The following is a 24,755-nucleotide window of genomic DNA, read 5'->3' as shown; positions in this document are numbered from 1 at the left end:
CAGAGAATCCAAGCATCCACGAGCCTTAGGGGCACTGAGTCATCGGCCGCCATTTTCCTTCAGGACTTAAAACCAGACGCGCCGCAAACAGCACATGCGCCCGAAGAAGGTGGAAGGAGGGCGAGAACTGGGGCTGTTTTAATGAGATTGTGAGATTTCAATACACCACTGAACAAGGAGCAGGGAGTTGTTTTGCATTGTCTTGTCTCTATAGATATATTTAAAGTAGGGCCTACAGACAGTTTTAACTGTTTCAAATAATCAAAACAATTCACAAAGAAAACATATATATAAATATAGAGGTTCTTCAGGTCTGCTGACTACATTGATTAGTGTCTGTTCAGCTGACATTCAAACTTTGCTTCTGTCTAGGTGCTTGACTGGAAGTCTGTGTTGAGTCAGTGTGGCCTGTGTGGGAAAAAAATAGCGTCACTGCTAGGGTTCTGAGCAGTGCTCCCAATCCCATACATTGGTGCTGCCCTTAGGCCGGCAAATGTGTGTGGGTTTCAATTCATACATACTTTTCACCTGTGCATCATTGTGGTTTCCATTGTGTCCAAACTGGGTGGGTTTCTGTGTCTGAGGATTATCTTTTTTTGTACACAGTATCCCAAAAGTGTTAAGTAAGGTGTCCTGCATGGGAGGCCTCGGTGTCTGATCTCCGGATCAAGACAACAGAGAAAGGTCTAATACTATTGCAAGCAGCGGATCTGGCCAGCGCTATATAAAACTCATTAAATAAAATAAAATAAGACCATTGTCTATAGGTTGACTACTGCAGGACAGGCTACCATGCTTCGCATTCCAAAAGGCTCCCAAAATTCAAATGTCCTTCAGTTCTGAGCGATCAGTGCAGTAGTAATCATACTGCCTTAAATAGGAACAATGTAAGATTTATAGAGGGATCTGTGAATTTCCTCTTCAATCCTGGGGCTGAGCCGTGGTGGACTGTAAGGATCAATTTGACTGCACTGACAATTTGCAGCATCACCTCAGTGAAATGTGCGGTAGTAGAGTAAGTGCTGCAGGGTGGTGGGCGAACATTGCAGGTAGAGTGGGTGTGCGTAGTGAGGGAAAGCTGCCCGTTGCCACCACTAATGATTTCATTTGGGAGTGAAAGTTTGCCATATGTTATGCTGTGGCACTTGAGAGTCTGACATTGATCCTGTCTGTTGTGAAGTGGTAGGTGTCTGACCTTTCCATGGATGCAGGCCATGTTTGTTACATTTTTGTTCTGCTTAGAGAGCCACTTGATCTGCACTGTCAGTCAAGCACCGGTCTCCAGGATCGGATACTGATACAAAGTAGATCCGGGAACCAAAATAAAACTTCCCCCCATTAGTGAATTATGCAGCTTAAAAAGTGGCCATGTTTTCAAACTTACATAGTTTTGATCTTCTAAATACACATTAAAATATACACTTGTATTTTTCAGGGTATGTAAGACTGCATGGATTCTATCTCGCTGCAAGCAATGTTTGTCTTAATGTCCTGGAAATTAACATTAAAAACAGGCACTGTAGGCCATAAAACAGGTACACAAACAGGCAAAAAAACAGCCCACACACAGACCTATCAGAGTCGCCCTTTGGGCACTTCCTGATTGCCCTATATGCCAGTATGACCCTGCTGGTCCTTTGATAAAAGATATTATGAGTGGTTAACCCCTTCCATGCTTGTGACGGAACCATTCCGTCATGAGTCACGGTTGGGCTGTGCTGATGACGGAATGGTTCCGTCACGACCACGCCCGCTATTGGAATGTCCAGCACAGGGCTGGAATTCCTGCCGCACGCAAGCGGTTAAATCTGTACTTGAAAAGCCAGTCCCTATTTCTGATGATGTTTTCCCCTAGATAGAGGTGAGTTACCCACCCATGATATATATATATATAGCAGTGTTCGTGGAAGAAGCATGAGCAAGCGGCTGTTCAAGTGATTTGGACTGTAATATCCAATCAGACGTAGTGATGTCTGTGGTGAGATGAGGCACGGCTCGAGCAAGAAAGAGAGTGATTGGGTTTTCAGTTCTGGCTGGAGGCGGCTCATTGTCTACTCTAGGTCTGAGCATTGGTTACGTAGGAGCAGGGTGTGGGCTGCGGCACACTTCGGAGCAGCCTTGGATACCCATTCTGGCTGAACATAGTAGCTTTAGAACCATAGTTTTGTTTTATTCTTATCCTTAGTAAATAAATGATTTGCTTGATGCTGAAGGAATGAGATGTCCAGCCTTTGATTCAGAAGCATGCATGACTTAGAGGTTGCAATCCAGGCATAAAATCCAGTAATAGAGTATGTGTTGCCTAGAGCTGGTGCTGATGGATGAATTGGCACGCTGTCTCGGTTTCTCACTGGCTAGAGAAGTGGAAGTTGAAGAGGTTCTATGAGAGGCCTGATATTCAAGTCCATTCTGCAATGTTGATCATAGTGATTGTGTTTTGTGCATGCCACCAGTGGTGTCTTAATGACTGGGCATACTGGGCAGTTGCCCGGGGGCCTCACGAGCATATGGGCCCCATGCAGACCAAAATTTAACATTAATTTTTCGTTAAACATTTTTATTCCTGTGAGTGGTTGTGAACTGCTTTGCCCAGGGGCCTATAATGCTTTTAGGATGGCCCTGCAGATGCCACACAAGGCTATACTTTTCCAACGAGACATCATCTGCAGTTTCAATCTACGTACTTTAACTGCTTATCACACATATATCATGTTTTGGGTAAACCACTGACATTACATTCTTTTACAGTCATTAGCAACACAACACTCCTGTAATTTAGTTGCTAACAATGGCTATCTCCCACACGCTTTCTCTTCTCAGCACATTCTACACGAAGTCCTTTGGACGCAATACACAACTCCGACCCACCTGAGACACCCATTAACCTTCATTGCCGGTGATACTAACTCTCAGGGGAGCCATGCTTGCAGATACTGTATGGTGATGTCTTTTTATGCTGTGATTGAATTTTAAACTGCAAGCCATATTCTGTATTCTTGTACCTTCTGACGTGGCCATCTACTGTGTAAGATGTTGTATATTCAAATCCAGATGTATTCAACTGGGCCCACAGAGGAGAGCAACTTCTTTAGAGTACCCAAGACAAATAGTCCTGATATTGTCTAGCTGTTTAAATTCTATGTATCTCGTGCATATTCATTTATGAATATCCAGAAACCTTACCTGGTTGTGGCTCTTAAGAACCCGAATAGTACGTTGTTACTCTAAACTGACTATCAATACAGCTCTTTTGCGGACCCTCGTTTAGTTTAAACAAATTAATCCTGATGAAGGTTAGAAAAAAGGTGCTTTCCCCCACCAAACCCTTGCTACAAATAGATTTAGGCACGTGTTGTTGATATTACATTTCACTTTCAATAGTAGGTTTGGCTTATCTGAAAATATTGTTTCTTCCTGGCTTGGGGTGCTGTTTTGGTAAACCTGTCTGAACATATTCGTTGGCCAGTAATCTCCATCCCTAGAGCTCGCGAATAACAATTTCCCAAGGATCAGAGCTTTTTTTAGACTCTAACCTCCAGAAGACTTGGTGTACCTAGTCTTTTAACCTTTGGAAGTTATTAAGAAGCATAGGGCAACACAAATTGGTCTATACTCGTTTCTGCATGTTTTTGTGACAGGTGGAGAGAGTGTCAAGTGTTAGATACCTCAGTTCTTGTGTTGTTTCCAATGTGTGATTTATGATATTGGATGCGTGTAACGTCAGGAGGCAAGGTGACACCGGCAATATTTAATTATGGGAAGTAGGAGTTGTAAAATGTGATCCTAATGGGTTTGTATTAATAGTCAAAGGATGGCGTGAAAGTGGCTGCAGTTCTCCAAGTGCTGGCTTGGAACACCACACATGGTGCACGTATGTGCACAGGAGTAAATGGTTTTCATAAATGCTGTGAGCAGTGTTGGGCCTCCATGTGGTTGTATGTGTCTTGGTCTTCTTTCTCTTCAATATTATTGCTCCTCCTACTCAGGTCTAGCTCTGCTTCTCACCGATTACATCATCAGCATGCTTGTGAAGTCCAAGTCCATGCTATCAGGTGAGATCACCCAGATGCTTAACGTAAAGAGTAAAATTGACAAGCGACTATAAAGGACCCTAGGCCTCTCCGCAGGGCGCTGGCAACTTCTATAAGAACATGGGCATCCAGTTTCACTGTATCAGAGCGGACTGAAGGAATCCGTTCAGTTTTCTAATTGAGGAAATGTATCCCCCTTCCACTGTTTCACCAGTAAAGACCAGGAAGAGGAGTGGCAGTGGTTATTGAAATACCATTCAACATAAATTATCTGGCGGTCGAGTAGGAGAGTGGGGATCGTGAGACCTGGCACACTGGCTATGTGGGTCGATTATCCAGTGTTATTCGTTGAATCAAAATATGATGCCAGGCAGCCTTTGCATATTTCATCTTGTGTCCAGCTGAAAATGTTACTGAATTTGAGTTTATGAGAACATTGTGAGTTGCAGTGAGTCAGAGCTGACTACCCATGCTGATAGACCAACAACTAGGTTAGAACTATGATAGGCCTGTGTGGAAAGAAAGAGGAATGTTAAGATCCAGAGGAACAAAGCATAAAGGGAGGTTATGCTACAGAATGAATAGAATACAAGCCCTTCCAAGATGTATTAAAGTTCACTTTCCAGTGCCCACAGCTAGCATTTGTTGTCCAGTTCCGAGGGCCTCACGTTGAATATTGTATTTAGTTCTGGAGGCCTCATCCGAGGCACTGTGTTTAGATTTGGAGACTACCAGTGGCATAAACGTCAAGTTCTGAGACCCATCTTTGGCATGTTGTCCTGTCCAAAACCACTCTGAAGTGTTTCCGGTTCAGGAGGCATCACCTCTGACATGAGAGGTTGCTGTATTCTACTATGGAACACGTACATGCATAGTCAACCTTTGCACTGGAACAGCGTACAGCCACAGGCCTCTGTGTGAATTTACTCTCAAGCAGCTGGAGTATTGACTCCTCATTCTTCCATTCTATACCTGATCATCTTTCGGCTGATTGCCATTAGAGGATTCTGGTGATGTTTCACCTAAAAAAAAAAGTGGAAGTGTGGTTCGCTGGTGGATCCGACAACTGAGGGTCCTCTGAAGTCCATCTGAGTAGCAAATAGAAAATGAGTTCCACATGGAGCCAGGTGCCTTAAAAATGACCTTGGACGTGGAATTTCCCCAGCCTTTGTGAATGGAGTGTGGTTGTCTATGCACTGCTTTGTCTGGTCAGAGACCACTTTAAGGCACTGCTCCTAAACTTGTATGCAAAAGAAACAATTGATGGACGGAATGCTGGACAATGCAAACATTCACCCCCTGTCACAAGGATCTGGGTTTAATCCATCATTCTTTTGCTCACCACACCACCCTAGTTTGAACCCAGCCATATGCAAATCAGCCTTGGCCCTGTTCCTTGTGGGAACAGTCCAGCCGAACTACAATGCCAGGTCCTCCCTGGACTGGAAACAAGCATCCTGGGACGAGTTTCAGGGCATCACCCTTCATCAGCCAGGCTAGCTTGAATCCAGTGGTAGTGAGCACCACTGACAGGGGTGTTACCCCGAAACCGGTCCCAGGATGCTTGTTTCCAGTCCAGGGAAGACCTGGCTTGGCAGTTCAGGCTGGACTGTTCCCATGAGGTACAGGGTCAAGACTAATGTGCCTATAGCTGGGTCTGAACTGAGGTGGTGATGTGAGCTAAAGAACGATGATGGATTCAACCCAGATCTGTGCTGTGGGTGAGTCTCTGAAAAGTTTCAGCGCTCTGCTCCGTCCATCATCTCCTTGTGTTTCCTAAACGTATATGAGCAGGAGAGACGAAAAGCACTGAAAGTTGACCAGAAAGATCGGAGGAAGAAATGTGGCACTTGATACTGAATTCCTTTTAAAGACACGCTCTTACGTTGAAACTCTGTGGAGTATTTTAATGTTTTATAGATTTCTGGATGATTATTTTTAACTGCAAGTAAGAGGAAACTGAGACTGCATGTTCCAAATATGGTTTTTGTTTGTGCATTTTTCCTTTAACTTGTGTAGAATCACTTTAGAGCAGCTGGAGCTTACATCCCTGGTGGAGGTTGAATATTAAGGTACAATTTTTATCGCTCTTAAAGAAAATAATTCTATGTGGAAAAAATGAGGGGTACTAATAGTCAGACGGGTCTGCTCTTTGCATTTTGCTCGCTGTGTTGCTGCCTTAATATCACCGCTTAACAAATTCGTTTCTTTTTAATTTCCGATCATTAATCTGTTTCAGGTTGCTTCTAATCTGGTTTTCTGGTCATAAAGCTGTCAGAAGAGGCCATTATAGTGGGAAAGGAACCGGAAATTAACACCGTAAGTACTGATATTGTTTTTTAGGGGCATCTGGCTCGCCAGAGAAATTCGGACCACTTCCTTAATGCTCACAGTGTAAGATATTTTATGGATTGTTGCAAATAGTCAGTAAATCTCGTTTTCCAGAGTTCAACAAACGAGGGACCGGTGCCACCAAACTGCACGAGGGGGAAATATGTTCCTTGTCCACCGAGGTTATTCATTTTTTCCTGCGATTTTTTTGCTAAAACGTTTTTTTTATTTGGAATGCCTCAGCATTTTGGATTCGGAGGAAAGTGAGGGCATTGCACCAGTAAATAGCAATACCACCAAGAGCAGTATTTTCCAGGTGTAGATTTATTTATTTAATATATTTGTAAATCACACCACACAGCTGGTGGCCGCCTCCAGGTGCTTTGAGTGAGACAACATGGAGATTACAATAGTCGTACTTGTGGATCAGACAGGAAGCTGTAGTGTTCCGTTGCCATGGCTACTCTGCAGCCTGCCACTGTCCAATCATAAAGTCTTCCCAAGGATCAAGAAGGTGTCCACCTGCCTTGAAATGATCACTTGAGATCTGGTCTTAGGCCTCAGTCTCGACTGTGGTGCCATGGAAAGTCTTGAAGGGTGCAGCGTTGAGATAAAATCCAAGCCAAAGACTAGGTCTAAGAGGAGAATCTCCCGACCTCCTTTCTAATCTTCGGAAAGTCATGTTCTTCCCCATTCCAAGTTACATGTCTCAGAATGAGGGATACAATTGTAAATACCCCATTTTGGGTTACTTCTAGTGAGAACTGCAAAAACAGGAATTGCACAGTATTTTTCCTCAAAAAGCTGGCGCAGGTTTTACCAGGCAAAATTTTTGAATGAAAAAATGCAGTATTACAGCACACGTAATTTTTACTCTGGTGTAAACTCACATTTTCTTCCACCGCTGGGTTACCTATTGTTTTGGGGTGAGTATGTATTTAACAACAGTACAAAATGAAAATGTGGCATTGAGTCAGTAATGGAACTTTGTTTGAGTGGGTGATGAGTGTAGACAAAACATCACGTACATTTTGAGAGAAACACATGGAGGTTTTGCAACCCCACATTGAGACCTAGCCATGGCCTACTTGCCTTCAGGCTCTTGTGATACATAGATTAATTCTTTAGATGAGCCTGGAAGAAACTACTATCACTACTTTTGTATTACTATCAAAAGGGTCACGCCAGTGTATCAGTGGCCAGAAAATGGCTGAAATAACAACACGAATATGAGGAAATCGAGAGCGTGAGGAGCACTCCGTTATTTTTGGTCGAATTGTTCTGTTTGTCCACTGGTGCTACGATTAATCAGGGTAGTCACTCCTGTGTAGTCAATAGTAGTTATGATGGGTTTGTGGGCCCACCTAATCGTGCACTGTTCGCTTGGTGCTCCGCACCTTAATTATTCATCACACACTTTCTCATTCGCTGTTATTGATACTTTTATTCTTATTTTAAGGTTTTTGTACCTTTTTTATCTACTTGTATGTTATTTTCATTATTCATAACACAAGAATCTGATTCATTTTCTCAATTTTACAGACATTGATACATGTTTACATATTCAGTACTTTGGCATTGCATGTATATATTCAATCAACATAAGTTAACAAGTGAGCCCAATGCATTTCGGCGCCTCTACGGTGCCTTCATCAGGGGAGATTCTGTAATGAAAACATATAGAGATGTATGAGATTCTTATCTGAAGAAGTTCATGGGGGTGTGTAACTTTACTATGTGGTAATGTCATAACTGGTATCTGTGATAGCCGTTGTGTATTTGTGTTCGCCTCACTCGATGTTGCTCTGTATAAATCACTGTAAATAATGGTGAATAACTGCTGCCTTTCGGTCGACTCGAAGTTCAGTATATTACATCTCAAGTACAGAAATGAGATGAGATCATCAGGACAAATTAACGCGGGTCACTATTTGTACAAATGTTTAGGTTCGCCCTCGCAACGCGGTCGTAATCTAATATAGGATTTTTTTTATATGTAGCGACTAGCAACCAATAATACTCTTTGATCTATTTATAGCTAGTGCTATATGTTTGTGTTAACAAAAACTGCGAATGAAACAGGTCGTTATGGCAGGTCCTTACTCACACCAATATGGCGCTCAGGATGTTTAGTAAACCGGCTTAAGATACAGCATTAAGCCCGTCATTTATGTTATTAACTCCGCGTTCTGGCGGAGTACGCGGAGTTTTAATGGCGTTCTGCCGACAATCAGGGAATCGAGTCGACCGAAAGGCAGCGGTATTCTAGATACGGAGAGAAGCTTTGGCACATCAGGTACGCAATATTTAGCATAATGGAGCGTTTCAGTACCCCCGACAGGCGCCCCTGAACAATTTAGTAATAGAATCTCTTTTTTTCACCATGCAGACAAATAACATTGGTGAAGACAAGGTAAGGGCATCTAGACCTAACGTTCGAAATACAGTGTTTCGGATAGGGATACATTCAGGCCTGATAGATATCATTTTGTCTTTACAGAGAGCTCAGATCACCCAGATCAGGTATGTTTCTGCAGACCCCTAAGATTCACTTTAATACACACCTGAAGTTAAATATATAACCAACACAGGTTATTCACCATTATTTACAGTGATTTATACAGAGCAACATCGAGTGAGGCGAACACAAATACACAACGGCTATCACAGATACCAGGTATGACATTACCACATAGTAAAGTTACACACCCCCATGAACTTCTTCAGATAAGAATCTCATACATCTCTATATGTTTTCATTACAGAATCTCCCCTGATGAAGGCACCGTAGAGGCGCCGAAATGCATTGGGCTCACTTGTTAACTTATGTTGATTGAATATATACATGCAATGCCAAAGTACTGAATATGTAAACATGTATCAATGTCTGTAAAATTGAGAAAATGAATCAGATTCTTGTGTTATGAATAATGAAAATAACATACAAGTAGACAAAAAAGGTACAAAAACCTTAAAATAAGAATAAAAGTATCAATAACAGCGAATGAGAAAGTGTGTGATGAATAATTAAGGTGCGGAGCACCAAGCGAACAGTGCACGATTAGGTGGGCCCACAAACCCATCATAACTACTATTGAAATAACAACACAGCATTCGGAGTGTGCCTCTCAAATCTCCATCAGTGTATGATTGTGTATGATGACCATCATGGGAAGCCATTGCCTGCATGACACTCATTCACATTCATCAACCAGTTGCAGGTCTGGCCATTCAGGACACGCGTGCAAGGTGTGGTGCAACCTTACGTGTCACCCGTTCATGTCACACAACTAATTTCAAGACACACAAGTTTGCATAATACAACTTGAATGACACCTGTGACGAGACCTAATAATCTCTGCACGCATAAAAGGATGATGAATGTTCCTGGATATACCACACTGTAGATTAAATGGCCTGTAACTGTTTTCAATGTTTTGTCGATAGAGGAACAAAAACAAGAACAGATTAAGCGATCTTTCCTTGAACACACTATTTGCTGACTTGTGTGTGGCTTTGACTTAGATGTGGATATTGTGGTACAACGTAGGATTAAACATTACGTCTTGTGTTAGGCCTATATAGTTTAGGTTTCACTAAAAGAAATTGAAAATCCATTCTCAGACATCCATTACGAGGCCCCCTAGACAGGCATCCCTGGACGTGAATAATCCTGGTTGATATAGGTAGCCTGTCGCAATGAATAGTAGTTGTGCGGATTACATCCAGGAGAAAAGTTATACATTTTGGAGACTTCTCGATCCTAATTTTCCTCTACCTAGCCGAGCTACTCAAGAGAGATGGTGGGAGCTCCAGAAAACTATTAATAAATATAGGGCTTTGAAAAATTAGACTTTGCATTGATTTCTACACAAAATCGCAGTGGCTAGCAGGCACTTGATCCACATCTTCACTTAACGAACATCTTGCTTTAGGCTTTCTGCCGATTGAGACGGCGTCAGTGGAATGGTGGTGAAGGCCTGCTGGGGTTTCTGATTTTATAGCTATTGGTTGCTTATTCTAGACCTACTTGATGACTGTCTGAGCTTAAGGTTTGTAAGAGAATTTTGGGCCTGATGTAGATGTTGGCAGTCCTGGGGCCACATACCGGTGGATGGCGGTGCCACTGCTACCATCGCGTCGGGCCTCCCGCCTGATCACATTGGTCAATCAATCAATCAATCAAAGCATTTATATAGCGCACTACTCACCCAGAGGGTCTCAAGGCGCTGGGGGAGGGGGGTCCGCTACTGCTCGAACAGCCAGGTCTTGAGTTGCTTCCTGAAGGCGAGATGGTCCTGGGTCAGGCGGAGGTGGGTCGGGAGGGAGTTCCAGGTCTTGGCGGCGAGGTAGGAGAAGGACCGTCCCCCTGTGGTGGCTCTTTGGATGCGGGGGACGGCGGCGAGGGCGTGGCCGGTCGATCGAAGCTGGCGTTTGGGAGCGTAGAAGTTGAGGCGGCTGTTGAGGTATCCTGGGCCTTGGTTGTGTGGTGGGACCGCCACAAGACTGCCAACACCGCCAGGATCTAGGATCCCGCGGCGGTGGGGAAAGCAAGTAGGAATCATGGCGGTGTCGATTCCGGCACCGCCAAGCAGATTCCCGCCTGCCTTTACTCCAAGTTTTTATTGGCGAGGACCTCGCCATAAAATGATTGGCGGAAAGGTATAGGGGCCCTACAGGGTCACTGGGCACATCTGCCCATGGGGGTGTGTGCGGGGACACATGATGTGCCCCCCCAAAAGTTCACGATCGTGTGTGCATTCCACACCATGCACGGACGTGCTGGAGGTGCTGTCACGGCGGCGGGATGCTTTTTAGGCTCTCCTATGAGCCAAGCGTTCCCGCCACTGTGACACCGCCGCTGCCGCACTGCCTGCGCTGAATTACAGTTGTAAGGTTTTCGCTTCCCTTTTATTTCCTTTGGTCATTGTCCATTCAAAGGTGGGCAGCACCGCGTTACTGAAATTTACACGAGGTAGCTTTTATTGAAATGTAGAATTTTGATGTAAGAGAAAGTGAGTGTATTGTGTTTTTTCTTCCAAAGACATTGGATGATGGGCTACGTTTTGTTTGACAAAGCAAATTTAATGTAAACCTTAAACAAACCCTTAGCTGACTTTGCATCTTATTCACGCTCCTTGAATGGATTAAAATAAAATGGCATTCACACTGTCAATCAGCACTGCACTGCCTAATCCAGCTCTCTGGATGCACACTCTTCCTGTGCGCGTGTCTGGAACATCCGGGGCAGAGGAGAGGCCGTTGCAGGCTGCATGGTAAAGGGCCTGAAGGGACATATGAAAATGTTCTGAAGGTCTTTGTAGCTAATTGCAGATAACACAGGATGCACCTGTTCACTGCAAAGCACAGAAAGAACAATCCCACGTGTTGAGGGATGAGAGTTTGCGTGACGGGGGTTGCACGAGACTCGAGGGAGGCAGGAGTAGGAAGGGTCTCGCGGCGCCATTGTTCAAGCGCCATCTGTCAGCAGGACTAAAGAGGGCGCGCTGCCTCGGGTCTGCCTGCCGTGATGAAGCCCTAAGATCATGCGACCCGTAGAGACATCCTACTGCCTGTATATTAAGAATGCAGGGGCATAGCTATCAGTAGTGTAGCAGATAAAGGGGAACCAGGGCCCACGGGTTTGTTCAGAGGGGGAGGTGTGGGGGGGGGGGGGGGGGTAGATGCAACTGCATCCCGGTTATATCCATATTTGCTACCACACCCAGGGCGCTGACCTGTGGAGCGGGGCGCTGCCCTCAGGCTGGGCGCTGTGTTTATCAATATCTTGTGATTGGAGAGATGAGGGGCACTTTTGCCCGGTGGTAGTGAGAGAATCCGGGGAGGTGGTCATGGGGTGTGGGGTGGGCACAAATGTGATTGTCTCACCGGGCGCCACCAGCACTAAAGCCGGCCCTGACCAAACCACAATAACGGACTTGAATGTAGGTCTCCCCCTTCCACTACCAACCACTGGTGAGGTATGGGTGAATGGCCTGATTCCCTGACTTCACCCCAGGCTGCGGGGGCAATATTTTAAACACCTTCCCATCACCCCCGCATTACAAGGGCCTTCACCCCCACCCACGCAGAGTCGCAGACAATAGGAGAAGACCATTGCAGCATGCAGTTATCCCGCCCTCTTGATGTCTTAAGAAGATTCCAGCCTCCACTTAGATCCACTGAGTCCACTAGATGTACTCGGAAACCTTGGTCAGTGTGTAGCTGTGGCACCTTCCCACCTTATGACAGGCACAAAATAGTCAGCAGGGGCCTGTACTCCCAGGCAGAGAGTAATACTTTGAGAAAGAAACATCCGGGGGCTGCTATCAACTTATATGTTGAAAAAAGCAATTCTCTGTTGGTACGAGTTGCAAGGCGGGGTCTTCCTTCCTACAGATATTAATTAAGAAAGGAATTATAACGGCTGCTTTTTTGCAGATCTTTTTGGAGACAGTACGAATACAACCTTGCTCTATAAGTATCAATTTCCGGGATATTTGTGTGTTGAAAGTAATGCTGTACCCTTGAAACTACAGTTGATGCCCATAAAGATATGTGTTGCGCGTGTGTGGAATTGCAGCTGTTTTTTTTTTACAGGCAATAATGGCATAAATTACACAAATGATGACATCACTCATAATATTGTGAATTACATAACTATTGGCCTCTCTAATGACAACATTGATACCCCAAACCATGGATCTTTTCCACATCTATATACTGAGAGTGGAATATAGTTTTGTTTTCATGGCCCATGTCCGGAAGCAGTTGGGCACGGCTGATGCTTGTGATCTAAGGTCTTTGGGGATAGGGAACCTTGGCACAGGCTGAGGGCACAGGATCGAAGAGCATGTCCTAAAACCACCTCCCTCACTTTGTGCATAATGTGCATGCCTAAAGATCATGCCATGCACACTTTCTGTACATGGCTCTTTGAATAGAGTGTGGCTTTCAGGCACAGCCTGCTTTGAGAGTGCCTGTTCCAGGACAAGCAAGCGGAACTTGTGATCATCCCAAGCGTGCCCTGAGCACAGCAAAGCTTAGACAACGCCCTATGCCAAGAGCTTGCTGGTCAGGGCCATATTCCACATCCTACAGTCTCTGAAGGCAGGTGGACTTTGCATGGCGCTTGGCTGAAAGTTGGGTTTTGTGCCCAGAGCCTGCTGGTCATGGTTGTGCCTGTCCGTTCTGTGGACAGGGGGACTGGGTGCAAGACATGGTAGAAGGTCACACTTTAAACACAGACTCCTCTCTGAGGATAGGGACTGTGTGTGAGAGGTGGATAAAAAAAATGGCACTGTGTATCTACATCCCACTGGTCATGGCCTTCAGTTGAGTTCTCCGGCTCTGGGAGCAGTGAATGACTAACAATTTCTGTCCTGCAGTCAGAGCTCTGTGTATGGGATTAATGCATGTAGGCTTTCCATGAAAGCCAACCCCTGCTCTCAAGGGTCACTGAACAAGGCAAAATGTAGTGTCCAGTGGGCTAATTGGCAATGAGTCACAGGCGAGCAGGAATATACCACTTCAATTGAAGTCACAGGAAATTTAAGAGGGGTATGATAGCCTCGTAAACTAAGCAGAGCGACTTCAAAAGAATTATCTTTTTCTCTTTTTATCACAGATAACATTATACATAACAACTCTATTGACATATCAAATCACCAATGACGTCATCAATAGTATTGCTTAAGCTACAAGAATATGGTGTTTTCCACAACTGGTTACTAACAGTCAACACCCAACAGTTTCAATACGTGTTATTTGTGGGTACAGAGGCCTGTTGAAAGCCTTACTGTAGTCTTTTAAACAACAGTTACTGATGCGTGAAAGTGCAACAGACTTTAGCATTGCGTACATAGCATTAGAAATGACGACCCAGGCGCCATTGGCATAATCAGCTACTCCACTGAAACCACAAACAATTGCTGTTTTCAACTTCTGTTTGCTAACGGTGGCCAACACATTTGTCTATAAAAAGGACGCCTGTAGGTATAGAAGGGTGCAGAACGCTTACAAAGACAATGAATGTCACCTTCGATATGTGTTACTGATGAGCACAACTGCAGAAGTCTTTTTTCTTTGTAAATTATCTGCATAACTTTCTTGAATTGGAGTTTGTTGGGGGGTTTGTTCTTTTTTTGTGTGAATAGAATGTGCCTGTGCCCTGCCATCAGTGCTGGCGGATGTGGGCACAAAATATGGATTTTGGTCCCTGTGTGTGCCCTTGCCCGCTCACACCAGAGCCAGCTGGGGTTTGGCCATGCCCAGCCTGCTCTGGACCGAGGTCGCGGCCAAAGTCCCTGCGCCCAGTCCCCGTACCACAGGTCCTAAAGGACAGGGGGCGCCCCCATTCCATTTGGCTCCTCTCCATATATGGAGGGCTCGGCCTTCAGCCTAACTGGATGTTGTTCAAGGCACCTTGGAGGCTGCTGTGCATGGCTGGAAGCCTCATGAGGAACCCGGCCTTTGACGTGCCCGGGGGTGGGGGGACTGGATGAAGAGCTTGGTTGCGATTGTGACTAAGATTAATTAACCCCTCCCATGCTCGTGACGGAACCGTTCCGTCACGAGCCTCGGGTGGGCTGTGCTGGTGACGGAACGGTTCTGTCACGGCCCGCTCGCCGCACCTGCGTGGCGCAAATTCCGCGCCTGCGCTGGACGTTCTGAAGAGCGGGCGGGGCAGTGACGTAAACCGTTCCGTCACAAGCACAGCTCACCCGCGGGCGTGATGGAGCAGTTCTGTCACGAGCACGGGACCGCCGCGCGGCCCCGCCTCCCCCTTAGCGCTGCGGCGAAATAGCCGCCGCAGCGAAGGGGTTAAATGATTTAGCCGTATGATAGAGTAGCAGGGAGAGCTTGGTGGTCCCAGGGGAGCTGCACCTGTGAAAAGTGTTGATATTGAGGATTAGTGGTTTGAAGCTTGTCTTGTAAAAAATTTGAACCAGGAACAAGCCGTTGTCTTATCCTGACAAACAAGGTCCTCAAGATGGGCAGTCAGCCTACGATGACCATGGTATCTAATGTAATTCCAAGATCGAAGGCACAACCAGGGCAGCCAACCCCTTGTATCCACGTGGATGGAAAGGGATCTTAAACATCCGGGAGAGTGGTCTCAGCACCATGACAGTAGCAAACCCTGACTGGACAAAGTCCAATATTTTGCATATGTCAAGGTGGTTTTGCAATGGATTGTTGACCGTTTTCCTTATGGTTTAGAGTAAAACGGGGCTTCATGTCGGGTACCCTCGCCCGCAGCTGGCCAGGTCTCTGTTGACGCTCTTGGCAGTAGTGTCACAGTGTAGGGTCCCAGGAGATCAGAGCTAGCAGGGTGGGTCTGGAGAGGGAAACCAATGACGAGAATATGGAATAAAAACTGAATACGTCAGCTGCTAGTCACACATCAGCATCTTCACCAGGACTGATCATATTGAGAAAGAACTGAACGCAACGCTGTGGTACCCAAAGCTTCCATTGGGGATGCTACCCTTCCTCCGGCGTGATGTAGTTCACAAGGATTGATATACTTTTGATATCGTTTCTGAATGATATTTTTAATACACTAAACCCATTGTGGCACATGATCTGTTAGATGAAACAGCTGCAGGGCTGTAATCGGCTCGATCTGAAACCGGATTTGAGGAGTGGTTGATTCTCTTTCAGGCGCTATGTCCGGGGTGAGATGAAGCAGGTAACAGGATCCCGCTGCGCTGCCAATGAAATTAGTCAAACCTCTGTTTGCAGGGGTTTGAAGTCTAATTTCAGTGTGTGGTGCTCACAAAGGGCCATTTCACGATGCTTTTGTGTCCCTAGTGTGCTTAACTTCGGGAACTTCACACCTGGGTCGGTTTTAAATCACACTTTCACCTACAGGAATATATTTGTGTCTCTGCCAAGAGTCGTCAACAAACTCTGGGCTTCGCTGTTGAACTGACAAGCCAGGACTGGAGAAAGAAAACGTGTCCTTGGACAACATGGGGCTTGTTGATAACTATGCTCACATTTTACCTGGTGCTTTTTTACACAGCGGCGGCTCCTCCACAATGGCGGAGGAGTGTTGCCCCACTGCCTGGCTCTGAGCGAGCAAATGACAAATAAAACAATATCACGTTTTATTTGCCATTTGCTGGCTCTGAACCAGCTTGTGTAGGGAGGGGTGGGGGACCACTCCCTAAGTGTGCATATGTGTTTTGCCAGCCGTCTGAGGGTGACCAAAACACACATGTGCATTTAGGTTTCTCAGAGAAAACCCCACGGACTCCCTGGTCTGAGTGGAGCATCTTTCCAGCCTGCTCAGACCAATCCCTGCGCTGCTCTCACATGAGAGCAGCACAGGGATTGCAGGGGTCCGTGATGCGGCCCCAGCGCATACTGGGACCAGGAAGAATGAGGAGCGATGCGGAGGCTGGGCAGTAGCACCAGGTTAGTGTTTCTTGAAAAAAAAATTATTATTATCCGCCAACTGCGCTCCCCCATGCCCCCTCCCCCCTCCCCAACATCTCCTTATTGTGGTGTTCGCCATTGATGACACTGCATACCCCAAGGGAGATTGTTCGTCCTTGCGTTTTTCAGGAGTGACCCTCCAAAACTATCAATTTGCTCTTAACGCAGTGTAGGGATATCTCCCTTTCCTTGTTTCGCTTCTCTGTTGATTGGTTGACATCGCCTGATGCTTTCTCTGCGTCTTAACACAAAGTAAACCTGTTTGTTTCCCTTATTGCTTTGTCTTCTGGGCGGGTGGTCATTTGGTGGGTCAAGCACCACTCCTCTGTCCTGGTAGCTCCTTTGAGCACAGCCCATCTTCTGTGAACCGCTCTGGTTATCAGTGACCTTTGAGACTCAAATGGAAGTGTCCGAAGGGTCAAGGCAGGGTTTGTGCCTCCAGCATCTCGGAGAATGGATTTAAACCTAAGTGTGTTTACAAATATTTTCTTGGGTCTTGGTGTACTTCATCGTACCATGCATCATGTGGCATCTCTCCGAAGGAGACAAAGCTTGCGTTATCTGACCCAAGATGAAGCTTTAGTTTTTAAGAAAAGTGAAATTCATGTCCATTAGTTCTGGTTTTTTCGCTTATGTTTGCTTTTAATGCGCACACTGTAGAACTATACGACATAAGACGAAATACATTATGGTTGTAGATGATACATTGCACCTAGCTGGAACATTATTCGCATAGAGAGTGGCTGAGCTAATCATGCATAATCATGCATAATAAACACAGCACACTATAATGTATAGATGGTGGGGGTAAGGACTATCAACTGGGTTAGAACAGGTTTGTCTTGTGTCTCGACCTAAACTGCTTCAGAGACTGGGCTTGGCAGGGGTCTTTGCAGGACTAACATATTCCATCTGTATGTTCTCTGGTTTCTACCTCTGCAGCTTCTTTATTTAGGTGGAGCCTACCAGACCGTGCAAGCTGTCTGGCTGCAAAAGACCTATTGTGGGCTTACTAAGAACTTTCAGGGGCTACCAGCTCACTGATTGCTTACCAGTGGTTGGCTTTGTTTTAAATCTCCTATACTTGCAGAGGCTTCACTTGCCTCAGCTTGTCCATCTTGTCCTTGCCCCTCCTCTGGAGCATCGCCTTTTTACCATCTCTGATTGGCTGGCTTCTATCTGTCTACTTCTCACTTTTAGAGAAATGCTTTATAGGTCTCGCCATGCGCAATGCGTAGGAGGGCCTTTAGCCGCCGCTCTGCTCATTTTCAAGCACATCCACCTTGCAGTAGTGAGCAGGGGCGCGCCACAAGCACGAGTGCAATGATTGAAAGTTGAAGACTGCGCACGTACGCACGCACCACTCCCGGGCTCATTTAACATTTCAGCATACACTCTTAAAGGAGTGCATGCCTCGGTAGTCCCTCAACTTCACCCCCACCCACCTGCTCTCCCTTTTATTCTCCGCTTGACTTCTCTGGCATTCTTGTCCCTTCTTTTCCTTTCTTTTCAATTCTATTTTTCTGCCCCTTCTCTTCCCGTGTCTTCCCCATTCCTTACTTTCTTGCTGCCTTTTGCACCTCTACCCGGCTTTCAGTCCTACCTTCTCCCTTGATTTTCCCCCTTCATTCTTTCTTGTATTTCTTTGTCCGCTGTCACGACCTCCCTATTAACACAGTGTTCCCTTTAATTACATTGTAGCGCACATTACACTTAGGTTTATAATGTATGAATCTGCAGCAACCACCAGGGCGTTTGGAATGTGTACATCTGAGACTGGGGTGGAATGCAGGAGTGTGTATTAAAAATGCAGGAATCAGTCCATATGGTGAGTATATAGATTGCTTCGAAGTGTAAAATATATGTGAACCTGTGTTTGCATGTGCAAAATGTGTGATTCTTTTATTATGTATGTGTTCGCATACAAGAGCTTGGCTTTGTATCCCATTGCATGTTACGTGTGATTTATTCACTAGTCACTGTGTATGTAAATACGTGCTTGTATTCTGTTGCAGAGTGTGTGTGCTTGTATGCGAGCTCTGTTCTTGTGTGTGTTCATTTGGTGTTTGTCTATTTGCGAGTACACATGTGTGTTTGTGTAATGTGGGAGCGTCTTTGTGTGGTGTATGACTGTCTGTATATACATGTATGCATAGCGTGTGTTTTCTATGCAGTTTTTCTTGCGTGAGGCCGTGTATTCGCTTGTGTGCAGGTTTTTGCTTTTTGTTTGCAGAAAGAGCGTGTGGGTTTCATACATGAAACTATGCAGTTACATTTGCATACAATGTGTCCAATGTGTGCGTTTGCAATGTGTCAGATTAACAAGACATTGAGAAATTTAAAAATCGTGAAATTTTATTTCCAGTGATTGGTTACAGTATGCCATTTTATTTCCACTACGATTTAAAAGATGTGTGTGATGGATGCATTTTTTTTCTTGGTGCATACATAGTTTTGTCAATGTTTGTCTTAAGACATGTTGCACTGTGGCGCTATCTGCTGTACAACATGGCTTAAAGTAAAAAAACAATTAAAAAAACGCTATTATGTGGCCAACCTTGACCTCCTCACAGCGCTTTAAAAAAAGAAACCTTTAAGCCATGCTGCACAGCTCGCGCTGCTGTGTAACATGTCTGAGAAAAAAAACATCGACAAAACCAGTAGATTTTGCAGAGGGGAAACCTATTGGCTTTGCCAGTGCTTGTTAACAAAGGATCGAAACGCCATTGACAGACTCTGACCCGCTAGACTATGCACAAATCTGGTTTGGCTGACCATCTCAAGACGGTCAACCCATCATACGCACGGACATCTCCCCAACCTGAGCTGCATTGCCCGGTGGAGAGAATAGTAGGCGTAGGCTCCCAGTCCCCTTTGGAGCGGAAAACAACCCCACTCAGTCTAATCCCAGCACTTCTCCCTTGCATGAGAGAAGTACTGGGATTGGCCTCAGGGGAGTTTGGGAGCCTCAGCAGAAAGGAGAAGAGCGGTGATCGGCAATGAGAAGGTAAGTTCTGTTTTTTTGTCACCCGTCCCCCCCCCCTAAAACCCCTCACCCACCCCACCACTCTGTTGTCTGTCTGCTAGAACCCACTCTGTTACCAAATGTCCAGTCCTTTTCTACAAAGGGCAGATGAAAAAAGTAGCAAGACCTCCACTCACTCAAGTGAATATAAATGGGGTCTGTTTTTCAAAGGACGGTTGCACTTCACACATGCATTCCTCTAGTCCCATGGGGTATGCAAAAACTTTATTAGCAAAAATGAAAACCACTGCCACCATCCAGTAGCCTTACTGTACAAAAACTGAGAGGAATTTCCATTTTAGCACAATGTAAGGACTATTTAAGCACCCCCCCCCCTTTCAACATCGGCCGATGGTGTTGCTGGAGATTGGGTTTCCATAGATTGGGGCCTAAATGTACGGCAATATTAGGAGATGTTTCGAGTAAATCAGTAAAATTGCAGGATGGGTTATAGCCATATCTTCCGTATTTCCATAGTACAGGTAGGTCTAGGGAGTCAACTAAGCATCTGTTGCCCATGAAGAAAAGAAGGACTCTTAGGCCCAGAAAGACAGCCCGGTAGATCTTTGGGGTTTCATCAGGACCTGTACTACAGGTAAGTGCCAGGTATCCTAGGTAATACGAGAGAACCTGTAGGTCCAATGGGGCAGGGGCTGGGAGGGCCTAAGTGTGCGGTAGATTTTAGGAGGAACAGTTTTTTTAAAATAAATTAGTTCATTTTGCATGATAGTTTAAGTGCAGATCTCTACCATTAAAGCAGTCTTACGCACTACACGTGCCATTGATTGCACAGTTTTGCACAATTATCTTTTTTCCAGCTGATTGTACGTCCTGGTGATATACATGAAGTAATGCTGTACTCCTGAAGTGACTAATTGCTAACCTAGAAAGTGTTGCAGATAATGTAGTAAAACTGATTAAATTAAAAAAATACACAGTAAATTTATGAGAAACAGTCGTTCTTTTAGCAGAACACAGCTGATCTCGAGAAGCAAGGTAAATAGTGTTGCTGCCCAAAATCTTTCATGTAGACTAAAAAGTAAGTGCATGTTTTTGGATAGTTTGAAGTGGAAAAAAAGTCTAGTTCTTAAACCTTTGTCATTTTGTTGTTCTCGACAGTTTGTGATGACTCCCACAGTGTGTTGTTGTGGGTTCTGAAAAGTCTCTGTTGTGTAGTAAGACGGCTGCCTTGCTGCCAGATGAAAAGCCATTCATAGTGCGACTGGTCACTCGGGTGGGTGGCAAGGGCAGCGCGTTTGAGACCTCTCCCTGAAAAAGTGACACCACTTTGGAAGCTGAAAAGCAATAGAGGTTAAAGACGAAAAATACCATTGACCTTTCCCTCGGCTCCACCCGTCTGATCCGCCTCCTCCCCCTCAAGTGATGCGGTATATTGTGAGGGAGAAGGCTTCCTAAGGCCCGCTTTTCAATAGGGACGTGTGTTGGTGGGGGTCCTGAGCATGGGCTTTGCCTGACACCAGCCCACGCTGCTGGAGAAAACAGTCCGCCTTTTCTTTAAACCGGTCTCGCTGCAACATTCAGCTCATAAAGGGTTGATTGAGGCGAATGGAAATTACAAGCAAAAGCTTTGATTCGCAATATTTGCAGTTTACCGCCTCATGTAGTGTACGTGGCATCTTAAGGTAAAAGGTATATTTTTCTCACTCGCTCCCTCTCGTTTTCAATGAGTTGCTTTCCTCCTTTCCGGTCTCCTTGTAATCCGGCCCAATTTCCCTCCTCTGGAGGTATTAACTCTTTTCCTATTCGTCCTTTTGTTCCTCTCTGCCTTGAAGCTGGTCCGTTTTTCCATCTCTTATAAGAGACCAAGCTATTCTCTTCTCCTTGTTCCAGATTCCGGATCTTTGGTTTCAAATGAGCCTTTTTATTTTCCACGCAAAAAAAACAGGGTTCCATGCCATATGCCTGGTTTGATTTATTGCTCATGTATTAATTTCTGATAGTTTAATAGGGTCTTTCAGTCAGCCCCCCCTTGCCCATTGGCCTGTTGAGCTGTTATTCACGTTTTGCATCCACCCACCACAGCAAACAGCACAGGGCATTGGGTGGCCCCTCTAAAGTCGCTAGCCCTCCTAACTGACTTACAACATTTTGCCTGTGCTCAATGTGCACATTTTCCACAAACGTAGCAGCGTTCAGTGCCAGACACTGGTGGGCCATTGTCACCTTTTTAAAAAATAAACATTTCCTTACCCTTTTTTACACTTTAATTATTTTTCTTTCATAAGGGCCCAGCATCTTACAAGCACAACTACCAGGCACCTGATGCAGCTAGCAGTGCACTGCATACTACATTGGCACTGCAAGCTGTTCCCTTCTTTAAATGGGTTTTTAAACCATTCCAAGTGCACAAAGTGTGTGCTCATGGGTGAGTGGCCTCAGATATGTGCATGTGCCCTACTACTTTGGAGAAGTGTGGCTCAATGGTTAGAGCGGCAGACCCTGATGCAGAGGCCTAGCCCGGGACCAGGGTTCAATTCCCCGCTTCGGCGGGTCTTGGGCTCAAAATTCCACGGACCTGATAATTCTCGCCTCGGAGCCTATTCCAATCATGGAGTCCCACTCTGCAACTCTGGGCAATAGCTTGCTTAATCTCCACAATGGCCCCCACAATGCTAAGGATGCCTGGCCTCCACCTTGGGGGTGCCAAGAAGTGGACACCTCACAGGGAAAGCCAGGATGGGTTCCACAGCGGTATTCGTACAAGCGCCTTGAGACACTTGCGGGTGAGTAGTGCGCTATACAAGTATCAATTTACATTTACATTTTTACTTTGCCAAGTTCCGTAGTACTTTGCAGACATACTGCTGCACTTATGTCGGGTCCATCATGTAACATTTGTAATGTTATAATAGTCAGTGCTCTGTAGAAAGTACGCTTCCGATATTTAGTTATTTGTGCTCAGATGCAGCCTCTGACTGAATTTGCAAACCATTACTCTTGACCTGCTTGACTGAGAGGCTGTTCTCTACTTATCTGCAAATATAGCATCCCTCTCACCTTTACTGAAGTGTTGTCTGCCTTCCATCTACCAGTAAACACGTAATAATAAATGACTGGGTGACTTGAACTTATTCCTTGGCTCTGATTAACTCCTGTCCAGACCTCTCAGCTTTTCATGAGGCTAATGTTGGTCTAGGAGTGCTCAGTCCACCTTTAGACTCCCTTCAATACCCCTGTGCTGCTCTGGAAAGTTCTGACTGTAATATTAAGCATGGTTGGGGACCCTTTATATTGTTGCATGTCTCTCTGCTGTCTGATACTTGAAGATTGGTTGTAAGAGTGCAAGCCCACTTGACCAGCCCTGTACTTTAAGGAAATGCTCAGTGCTAGGAGGTCTAGAGTTTCAAAGAGTATGCCACAGCTAGGTTGCAACTACCTGCAGCCCTACTGTAGGGCCAGTGTAATATTTAGATGTATGAGGGAGCATGCTAATGTCTGTCCATAGGGTTCATCTGCTCTCTAACATTGGTACGCCCTACTCCTTTCTAGATTTCACTTCTTTTTTGGTATTCAGGGAGCTTGCACAGAAATTCGGAGTGGCTCAGATGGGAGTATTTTTCTGCATGTGGTGTTTTGTGGTGGATGGATTGATCTCTCTGTGTGGGATGAAGACACCCTCTTGCTTTCATTTCTGGAGCTGTCTGTCTCATGGGGAATCTGGATTTCTCTTAGCATGACCTTGACAAAAGATCTGCTAATTGCAAGTCCCTGCACAGTGACTTGTCAAATCTACCCCAAAGTCTTTTTAAGTTTATCAAACCACTTCTGAACATTTGAAAACCTGGACATACCTGAATCTTGAATACTGTATTCAAATCTCATTATCTTGATCGAGGTTCTGTGTTTGGAATCCATCACTGCATAGAAGAAACTGACAGAAACATGCTGGATCTTGCTTGTTCATGTGCATTTTTGAAGGACATCCCTCTCATCTTATTGCAGACTCCGAGAAGAATAATGTGCAACTTGTCCTGCGCATGGTAATTAAAGCGCTTTGTCCTAAGGCAGCCATCTTATATCTTCCTACTTTAGTATCCGTAGGAACCAGATGGCTGAGCAAACACATTACCCCATGGTTCCTGTCACTTTTTACGCTAAAGCCTTCTAGACAGCTCATTTGCTGTCTGTCACGAGACCTTTTGTCAGCTTACAGTGGGCTTAGAGCCCACCCATTGTTTATCATTGGTTGGCTTTATTGTTACTCTCATTTGGTTGCTTTTTATTGGTTATCTTGTGTGGGCTTCAGTACCTCTTTTTTGTAGTTTGTCCTACCACTGAAGCACGGCCAAAGTACTTGTTTCCTTTTACTGCTCACTTTTGAAACACTACTTTTTGTTTGTGGTCAAGCACCTCACAAGACTACAAATGCCTTCCGGCCGCCTCCCTCGTGGAATTTTATTCTCCTCTTCATGCATTTCTCTCTCACCCTTGTATATCTGTCTCCCACCCACACTCATGGTTGCTCTTTCTCGTCCATGTGCTTTTGTACAGAAGTCTAACTTCCTGAGTTGGTGCAGTGTTGTCCCAGGGTTATCACCAAGTTAGAATTTGTGGTTGTACCCTCACTCCAGTATTGGCCCATAACTGCCATGCAGTCTGTTATTGCACCTCTTAAGTGGTTTGACTATATCCCTCCCCTTTCATGACTCTCACAGAGCTCAGTCACCTCCTCTCATGCATGTATGTTGCCCAGCCTCACACACAGCTTGTCCGTCCCCCGCGTTCAGTCCATCCTTTCTCTCGCCCTGCCTCTCAATCACTCCCCTTTACAGTCTCCTTGGGTTCCATCTCTAATTGGAGAGCAGTGAACCAGGCTAAGGAGTGAACAGCACTGACTGATTTCCAGTCATAAATTCTTCCCCGCCGCCATGTCTCCTGTTGCCTGGCCTTTGTTGGGAGAG

At 45.3% G+C, this 24,755-nt stretch overlaps 1 protein-coding gene across 1 annotated transcript in view; it reads left to right on the top strand.

Annotated features, from left to right (window-relative positions):
* The window catches only part of LZTS2 (leucine zipper tumor suppressor 2), a 778,631-nt gene that overhangs the window by 347,098 nt on the left and 406,778 nt on the right, over positions 1 to 24,755 (top strand). Inside the window, exon 5 of the mRNA XM_086922677.1 lies at positions 6,271 to 6,350. The gene's annotated coding sequence lies outside the window, so the exon portion shown is untranslated. The remainder of the gene's footprint in view (positions 1 to 6,270; positions 6,351 to 24,755) is intronic.

The sequence above is a fragment of the Lissotriton vulgaris genome, chromosome 5 (assembly GCF_964263255.1).
Source record: "Lissotriton vulgaris chromosome 5, aLisVul1.2, whole genome shotgun sequence".
Lineage (NCBI taxonomy): Eukaryota > Metazoa > Chordata > Amphibia > Caudata > Salamandridae > Lissotriton > Lissotriton vulgaris.
The sequence above is the reverse complement of the archived record's forward strand: the minus strand, read 5'-3'. Positions and strand labels throughout refer to the sequence as shown.